Source organism: Coffea arabica, chromosome 11c (genome assembly GCF_036785885.1).
Source record: "Coffea arabica cultivar ET-39 chromosome 11c, Coffea Arabica ET-39 HiFi, whole genome shotgun sequence".
In the NCBI taxonomy this organism is placed as follows: domain Eukaryota; kingdom Viridiplantae; phylum Streptophyta; class Magnoliopsida; order Gentianales; family Rubiaceae; genus Coffea; species Coffea arabica.
The window spans coordinates 5,501,313-5,511,546 of NC_092330.1; the positions used below are offsets into that span (position 1 = coordinate 5,501,313).

At 36.1% G+C, this 10,234-nt stretch overlaps 1 non-coding gene across 1 annotated transcript; it reads left to right on the forward strand.

Moving 5' to 3' along the window:
• The first annotated feature begins 382 nt into the window (after nucleotides 1–382).
• On the forward strand, nucleotides 383–489 carry LOC113717503 (small nucleolar RNA R71). Its single transcript, XR_003454419.2, has one exon. It is a non-coding gene; the product is annotated as a small nucleolar RNA R71 (small nucleolar RNA).
• The last annotated feature ends 9,745 nt before the right edge of the window (nucleotides 490–10,234 follow it).

Genomic DNA, 10,234 nt, shown 5'->3' on the forward strand with positions numbered 1-10,234 from the left:
GTAATTATTAACAAATTGAGCCTGTTCAAGATCAACACATTCATTAGTATCATGTTCTCCTCCACATATGGAACAACAAGCAACATGCACATTAGAAGAAGAATTTGAACCATATCCGGTTTGTCTACTCTATACTTTCATCATATTGCTCATTTGAGCACTAAGCATATCGATGGTATCCATTTTAATCATACCCGCTTGTCGTTTTGGATTACCTCTTTCATTAGTCCATTGGTAATTGTTGACTGCTATCTCTTCTATCAAACTTTGAGCTTCTTCGGGTGATTTATCCATTAAAGTACCACTTGCAGCTGCATCAATAGTCATTTTAGTAGAGAAGGATAAACTATTATAGAAAGTTTATACAATGAGCCAATCTGAAAGTCCATGATGTGGACATCTCCGAAACAACTCTCTAAACCGTTCCCATGTTTCATATAGTGACTCACCCTCTAATTGACTAAAACTAGTGATATCCATTCTAAGTTTAGCCGTTTTACCCTGTGGGAAGTATTTATTCAAAAATGTCCTAGGCAAATCATCCCAATTAGTGAAAGTATTAGGTGCATGAGAATGTAGTCAAATTTTAGCTTTATCCCTCAATGAAAATGAGAAATAACCTTAGCCTTATAGCATCTTCACTAACTCCGTTCATTTTGATTGTATCATATATCTCCAAAAATGTGGCTAAGTGTGTATTGGGATCTTTTACGGCATTACCTCCAAATTGAGATTGTTGCATCATTTGGATTAATGATGGTTTAATCTCAAAATTATTAGCATTTACCGTCAGCCATGCTATACTCGTTTGGGATCCTTGGGTTCCCGGTAGAGTAAAATCCCTAAGAGCTCGCCTATTTGTTTTACTTTTTGCCATTTCTTTTTCAAAACGTAGCTCTATTGGGATTTCCTCTATTGGTTGCCGAACTTCTTCTTCTTCTTCTTGTGGTGTACGTCTTCTTTGTCTGCGTAGTGTCCTTTCAATTTTCAGATCAAAAGGTGCTACCACCTATAAACTCCGGTGCATACACTACAAACAACAATAAAGAGATTATGCAATAATTAATCCACAAAAACTACCAAAAATTCTAACTTGACTAGAAACAAAGTTTAACTAACTAATATAGACAATGACTAAATTAATAAAGGTTGTTAGGCTCTAATATTGCTGCTCTCTGGGAATGGCGCCAAAAACTTGACGGAATTTTAATATAAGTATAAGTTTAATTCCGAAATATACCCGTTTTGACTGCAAGTATATATGTTAAATTAGTAATTTAGGACAAATATCATGTCGATCCCACAGAGAGCGACTTTGAAAGTACTAGGTCCTTACTCAATTATTTAGGCTAACGATTAATTTAAACAAGAGAAACTATAATTACTATTACCTACAACTCTTAACTAGATATTTGTAAGATAACAAATAGAGAAAATTTACTAAATATTTGAGTATAGGGATTAGATTCCACTTATGGCATAAAAGATACAAATAAATAGATTTACCTCTTGTTACAACTCTTGTTTAACTAGGGATTCATTTCCAACATTACCAAATTTCATTCTCATGATAAAATGGCCTAAAGTAGATTAGTTCTCCCAATTCTCATGGTGAATAACTAGTTCTACTTTTGTTTCCTTCATGAAATGCAAGTTTAATCCACCTAAATATACCTCTATTCTCATGAGTCCACTACTTAACCTCTATTCATGTTGTTTCATCATTATTACCAATTTTCATTGAATAATAACAATTAAAAGCTTGCTATTGGTAATCAAGTAACAACAAGTTATAAGCATACATAAATGATAAGTTAATACAAGGTGTAACAAGTATAAATCATATTCACTTCATATTAAGCAGCCATAAGTTTCATCTACTTTCTAAATTTAGAAATTTAGCTACTCATATAATATGTATCAAGAAAGAGCATAGCTTCATTTCAAGAACACATATTGAATCACAAGTAAAAGATAGATAAAGAAATCTTAGCCAAGATTAGTGAAGAAGCTTCCAATGATCTTCTATTTCTTCAACAAAATGAGTTGTACAATGAAGTTTCCAATTGTTCTCATAAAAGCTCTAACTAGAGAGAACAAGAACAAGACTAACCACTAAGTTCTAATGCTAAAATTTGATAAGAACTAACTCTAGTCTCTCCTCTCTCTCTCTTGAATGATTCTAACAATTCTAATGTTAAGAGAGTCAAAAAGGTGATTTTGGACAAGACATAAAGTCCCTTTTTTCTTCCAAAAGGTTCTTGGAACATGTGCAGCCAAAATTCTTGTTTGGAGTTGAGCTGGAAAGTAGTGTGAAAGCAGAGTAAGTGGCTGAGCAATTTGCAGAAATCAGGCTACGATACGCGACCAGGGAATACGCGATTACAACCCACATATTGCCTAGTCGCATATTCAATTCTGTGCATTTGACCTCATTTCAACTGCTATTTTCTCAATGATCGAAACCGAACTAGCTCTTGTGCAAAACATAGAAGTTGTATCCCTTTAAGTTAGCTTTCCAATCTTCAAGAATCATCCAATTTGAAGCTCTGTGGACTGAGATATGACCAAAATACCATCACCTAATCAGAGCTCAGTTCCAGCACTTGACCATGCACATGTGCTTCTGTATTTCGAATTTTTGACAAGGAAGACAATTGAACTGGATTTCGATATCTTCATATCAAATATAGATCTATCTCTTAGATATTGCTAAAATACGACAATGTGTCAAAATTGTCTTCACTTGCATTTCTTCATTTGAATTTTTTGCACTTCATGTCTTCTTTAAACCACTTCAAATCATCATCAATCATCCATTATCTTTTCCAATCACTCCATTTGATGATTAAATCATTGAATCTACAAAAACATGAAGTTTTTACCATTAAAATCCATAGAAATGCAATTTTTGCCACTTAAACCATAAAATGTATATTTTTACCAAAACCCTAGTTAATTAGTTATAAAAGTAGTCAAAACACACCAAAACTAACTAATAAAATACACTTAAAAACATGTAAAATATACTCTTGTCAATATAGTTAAAGTAAAATGGATAAATCAAGGTAAAAGTCGAGAAATTAACTAAAATATATAATCCAATCTCTTTCACAAGATCCTAACCCTAGAATGGAATTAGTTCAACATATTCATAATTAAAACCAAGAATTCAAGAAACAACAACAATATTGGAGAAAAAGTAAAGAAAACTTCTTAGTTTGTGTGGGTTTAGTCCCGGTGTTGCTTGCTCCTTGATTCTTCCCCCTTTTTTTCTTGTTCTCTCAAGAAAAATATGTAAAAACGATGCACTAACACTACAAGAAAATCAGCTTTTTGTGACAACAAAAAATCGTCAATGAAAGCCAACAAGTTATCATTATATGGATGTAGTGACAACTTTTTCCGTTATCATATACTTGTCACAGATTCTATGTCACAAATGGGTCCATATAACAACTTTTAGAAGGTTATCATAGAATTTTGTTATTCAATGACGAGGGGAAAGTATGGCGACCCCACTTTCCCCTAAGGCGAACCAGAGGGTTGGCGGCCCGTCTGCCTAACTCTCGCCAGGATTCACGCAAACAAGCTAGCAAAAATCCTTCCGAAGTATAACCTAATCTATTACAACATCGTTTCCCTCCAAATAAGCCGGTTTCTAGAATCACATTAACTTCAGAGATAACAGTGCCTTAAGATAGCCAACGTCGATTCTTAAAACACCTTCCCGAATACAACCCAAGAAACAAAACATCAATTCAAATACATCCTTACAAGCCAAGTAACAAATTCATACAAGCCACATACAAAATCAGGGTTTACACTTTTCCAGCTTCAAGTGACAACCTAAGGCAAAACTACAATGTTTAACTCGAATTACATTCATGAAAGTAAACAATCTAGTACTACTTCCGAGCACTTTGGGTCTCAAATCCTGTAAAAGAAAATCACAACGTGGAATGAGTTACACAGCCCAGTGAAGTTCCAAAACACTCTAACAGTTCAAACAAATCAAGAAAGTTGTGCATGTCATATGCATGGTTCGAGGTTACACAATGGCATGTTATCATGAGGTGATAATCATTACTCGGTAATTGCTACTTTGAAAACACATGTAGTAGTAGTACTTTTGCTGGTAATTTTACTATGAGTACAACTCATAAATTATCTAAAATCACTAACGTATTTTTGGAATGAATGACCATATAAATATATTTTCATGAATGTTTAGTCAAACAAATAGTGGCTCGTCTGACTAGAAGAACATTACAAGGATTGCTTCATCTCAGAGATTAATGCTCATGAGGAGTCTTACCCGAGAAATATCAACTAGGAGAGCAATAACATTATTAATAGCAAAGCAAGCACAAAAGGATACAGTACTCGGTCCACTTCCCGTCCTTATAACTCCGATCGGTAACTCCTTCGATTGACTGGCCATCACCTTATCCCTCCAGTGGTAGTACTCGAGTATACCGAAACGGTTGTCCAGGGTTCCAACCTATCCGACCGAGCCCAGTCCTGGCTCGAGTAGGTCAGTAACCGAGGCAGGGCCCAAGTTCAGCTTATAGCTTACAACATGCACAGGTAATCAAGTAATTCGACAAAAAGTAAAATTCATCATTTGAATAGGTCAAGTGAGGTAAAGTACACACTCGCCTAACAATGATGGACAATTTCATATAACATGTGATTCATGATAATCAAGTAATCAAGTGGATACTTAGCACGTAAGCACGTAAGCAATACAAGTTGATTTCATGGGAGCATGTAATTCACGGATATCGAAAAATCATATAGATTAGAAATCATGTGAGCAAATAGTCAAGTAATCAGGTAGTCATGTGGGTTGGTAAACGGTTCACAGTTAACGATTAGCGGTTGACGGTTGAGTAATGACGGTTATTTGGCAGGCATTTGCCATATTAATAGGCCATCATTGGCCGTTATCCCATTTTTACCATGTGAGAGTCGAGAAGATTCACTCCAACGACGTATGCAACCATAGCATACCAAGTCATGTTATTCAAGCATTTTCAAGCATGGGTATGGTAAATATTTAACACATGGTACTTAACACTTAGAAATTATGAAATGAGCATGTCCTATACTTATTCCATTACGTATTCTTATATGGAACACTCACCTAGTCAAACAAGCGCAATAGGTCTCAAACAAGCGTTTTAGGCGTCCGCTCCGAGTTCCTCTTGGAGATCTCCTCGATTGTCTGAGCAAACAATAATTCAAGTACCACTCAATATCGCTACGAATTCTCTAGTTTTCGATGAAGATTGTACGCTAGTGCAATCTAAGAAATTAACGCGGAGACGAGCCTAGAATTCGTGTAACTCGAGGTTCAAAAGTGAGGTTTTAAAACACAAGACAAATCTGATTTCCATCTTTGGATTCAAATGTAAAACAATCAAATGATATTGAAAGAAATGAAGAGTTCGAAACCCCTTAGTTTCGTTTAAGTTAGAAAATTCCAGATTTAACAAATAATTTTTGAAAAATCATATCTTACTCTCTACAAGCCCAAAATTGGAAAACTTGGTACTATTGGAAACCTCTTTGAAAGTACTAAAAGTTCATAGAATACATTTTTCCATGATTCTAAATGGAAGATAGTCAAAAATGGGCTCAAAGTTACTGTTTTGGTTCATAAGGCAGATTTAAGTTGGTTTTTGGCCAACTTTGGAATTTCGGCAAAATTCACTTGTTTGGAACTAGCTTTTGAAATTTTTAACCCTATTAGTGTTGTAATCCAAGAGTATAACAAAACAAACGGAACGAGAAATGGGGTTTTGAGCACCAAGATACGGTAGCTCAAATTTACTAAAATTCCCTTGTGAAACATGGGTTTTTCAAACTCGAGTCACGAACTATGGTAATTTATTTGACCTATGAAACGACCTCAGAATAACACCATAATTAGCAGTATAATACTACCATATAAGGGTTGTTCCTCTACCAAATTTCATGGAAAAATAACTTCGGAAATGTGGTCAATCAAACACCTAAAATTTCGCAAATACCAAGACAAAACTGCCTTGAACCTTTTGTTTTTCCATTTCAGACATTTGGTCAAAGAAAAATTCCTCCAAACCTGGTTCATTTGTTTAGGCAAAACTTAAAGAACGTTCATGGTACATTTGGTAAGTGTTTAGCATCAAAAGATTCAGTTAGCAAGTCTTTGCCAAACCTTGCATCAAATCTGTCTAAAAATCAGGGTTTTCAAGGGCAGAGCAGGTTTCATATTTTGATCACAGATCACTCAAATTAACTCGGAATTTGGCATGGTTTAAGGCATTGGAAAAAAAATTCATAGAGCTATAATTTCACAGAAGAAATCATTTTGAAATTCGGCACACAACTAGCTCGAATTCAAGTCACAAGTTGCAGCCTCAGCATTTTGTTCTTGTAAAACAGAGAAACCGATCAGTCATCTTTCAATGGTTGGTTCGGCTCACACACATGGAACCAGAATATACATTTTATACCGTTGGAAAGGTTGGGATGTCTAGTTTCAAATGCCTCTGACGGCACTCAAATTCGACATCGGAGCACAGAGTTATGGCCGAAATACGAAAGCAGGTCAGAGCATTACGAAAACAGTTTTCCAGGTTTACTAGCTTTGTTAAATAGATTTATTTGACCAACCAAAGCTCAATATTTTTCAATGAAACTTTGTACACCATATATTCAACATATCAACATGATATACAAGTCATGAAACCCGCAAAATTTTGCAAAAAGGGTTGCGATTAAAACAGGGCAAATCTGAATATTTTTGAACTATGCATCTCTTGGAGTCTAGACTAGCTAGGTATCATTAATCTACCTATTTAAACACTAAACTAGCATTATATCCATCATCAATCCAAGGGTGGGAGTTCATAGAGCCCACCATCAAAATTTTCCGACATGAAACAAAACAAATAACATGTGATTTTGGCAACTAATTCCACCACAATAAATCTGTCCTTGGCTAAACAGAATTTCCAGCAGCTAATTGGTCATAGTCCAACTTTTTACTCGGCTAAAACATGATATTAAGTACTCAATTTTGGCATGCAATTTCTTAACTAGCCAATTAACATTTCCAGTTCAAAATTAGATTCAAACAACAGTTTTACTCATCTAAAACAAATCCAGAAATTCTGTTTAGCTTGGCCTCAGTCGAACATACGTGTAGCAGATTTCTAATTCATTTTATTTTTCTGATTTAAACCCATTAATTAGCTACATGCAAAGCCCAATTATCATGTTATTAACTAGTTAATCATGGTTACAACTCAAAACAACAAAATTGAATCAAATGAAGCTGTAAAATACAGGACAAGCTCTCGGCTGCAACAATTCATAAAAACAGAATTTCTTATGTTTCTTGATTCATCATCCGGCTGCACAGAGTTAACATGCAAGGCCTTAATCATATTAATCATCCAAGTTTAAGTTAGCTAATCATAATTTCAGGTTCTGATTACCACAACAAAGCAGATTACATCATGCATTTCTTAATCGATTCTCGGCCAACCATTTTCTTTTCAAAACAGAATTTTTTTTTTATGCTTTAACAACATCATCCGAATGCACAAATCAACATGCATGGTCTTAATCTTCAAGTTTTCACTCAGCTAATGACACTTAGGTGTTCAGATTGCCACGAAAAACAAAAATGGAGCTACATTATCACCTCAGTTTCTCGGTAGCAACATTTCATCAAAACAGAATTTTTCTGGTGTCCTGGTTTCAACAACCGACTTCACAAGCAACACATGCAGCTCTGATATGGCTTCATCTACTAAAAGTTAACTTAATATAGCCCAGAAATTACCTCAGAAACAACTTAGCTCAGGCACAAGAAATCTGAAAAGAAAAATTCTGTTCTCCATCTCGGCTCTCGGCTCGCTTGTGGCTGCAGGTTGGTTGCTGCTGTGATGGTGTTGGGTTCTGAGGTTGTTTTGTAGCTGGTTGAGGTTGCAGCAAGGGATGAAGCTCACGTAGCCTCCCTCCTTTCTCCTCTTTAGTTTACGGACAGAACGGACAGGTTGCAGCTCGCGCGATTTCCTTTCTTTTCTTTCCTTTCCTCTCGGCTTGCAGGGTGCAGCCTGGCCTCTCACTCTCTCTCAGTCAATATTCACGAGGTGGAGGCTGGAGAGGAAATGTTTGTGGTTGTGGTCTGGATGAGTTTGTGCAGAGAAAATGGGAATGGTGGTTTGTGATATAGGAATGAGGTAGAAATATGGTGCCGCGGTTTTGGAGAAGGAAGAAAGAATGGTTTACGGTTTTGGAGTGTATGAAATGGTTGCGTATAGAATTGGTGAAAATGTGATTGGTCGATTGAGGCGGTGATTGAAATGCTATCAGAGGGATTGTTTGGTTTTGCATGGAAACGTTGGGGTTGTAAGGGCATTTTAGTCTTTTCACTCTGCTTCCTAACCTCTACTTAAATTCTCCATTCTAACTTAGCTCCAAAAATTATCCCCAAGTGTGATTTGAACGCCTAATTATACACTAGTATACTTAAACCATTTTTATCGAATATTTATCGATCACAATTTAATATTAAGGTTCCTAGTAATTCCTAACATTATTACCTAATTATTTAAACCATAAAAATCAAGTTTGACCTTAATATATGAATTTAACATTCTTAATATTCGTTTATCCTTTTATATCAAAACTTATTAACTTAATCATTATTAACGCTTAAGATTAGCTATCGGAATTCGAAGAAATTATTTGTTAAATCAATGAAATAATTTACCTTCGAAATATGAATTTAATGTAATCAAAACTAGGAAATTTAATAGTTTAGCACAATTCTTTTATTTTGCACATAAAATTTATTTCTACGCACTTATTTGCAATCAAGTGAAGGTAATGCTAGAAATTATTAAGGAATAAAAGAAATGCGAATGAAATATGCACTGGCTTATATATATTTTCGGGGTTCTCACAACCTACCATCCTTAAAGAGAATTTCGTTCTCGAAATTCATACCTTCTGAAATCTCGGATAACCCTGAACCATGTGGTGTGATCATGTCATGTGTTCGTTCAGACGCCACTGGTCGGTTCCTCCTTCCATTGACTTGTCGAGGGACAGTTCCATTTCCCTGTTGAGCAATGGTTTCTCGTGGATACCTCCTTGGACAGTCATGAACTTTATGGCTAGTACTCCCACATCCCATACACTTTCGTCCCTTTAGCCAACAGTTTTCTTCAGTGTGATTCGTCCTTTCACAATATCCACAAATTGGACGAGGTGTTGTGACCTGACTTGTTTGCGAGGTTTTCTTTGATCGTGTCTGTCCTACTGAAGTCTCTCGCGACATAGTTCTTTTTGGTTCCTTTATCCTGAGTGGTGCAGGAAGTAACAGTCCTACTCCATCCACTTCTTTTCTAACTTTGGGTGGTGGTCCATTTTCTCCTAGTATACTGTCAGATACGTCTTTTTTCCTTGCTTGAAAAGCTCTCAGTTGAGATTTTGTGATTTATACCCTTTACGCTTTTTCGAGAGCGTCACTAAATGTTTCAACCTGTGCTGCGGCAAGGGCATCTTGGATTTCCAAATCTAATCCTTGGATAAACTGTCTTATTCTCTTCCTTTCAGTAGCCACCAATTCTGGGGCATATGTAGATAACTTCGTAAAGCGTGTTTCATACTCAACTACACTTAAAGTTCCTTGACGAAGCTTTATGAAATCATCTTCTCTCTTTTCTTGGACTAGTGGTGGAAGAAATTTTCCATTAAATTCTAGGACAAAGTTCATCCAAGTTCTCGGAGTTTGTTCCCTTTCCCACTTATTTCTTATAACATTCCACCATGCTCGAGCCGGCCTTTCAAGTTGGAACACAGCAAAATTTACTTCTCTCTCCTCGGAATAATCTAGTGCATCAAATATATTTCTTATATTTTCTAACCAATTCTCAGCTATATCGGGGTTTGAACCCCCAGAAAATTTAGGAGGGAAAAACTTTTGAAATCTCTCTAAATCCCTATCCTCTCCTATTTCTTGGTTTCCAAGTTGGTTCACTTGTCCAATTCCCTGGCCTTGTTGGGGTACCAATCGCTCTAATATGTCTGTCATGCGAGTCAAAACTAACCCAATTTGGTTGTCTACCCCAACCCTAGGTTCAGCATTTTGGTCGGCGGTAGGTTCTTTATCTCCTCCTTGATTTTGAGGTCGTCTGGGTTGACGTCCACGTCGTCGTCTCCCAGCTTC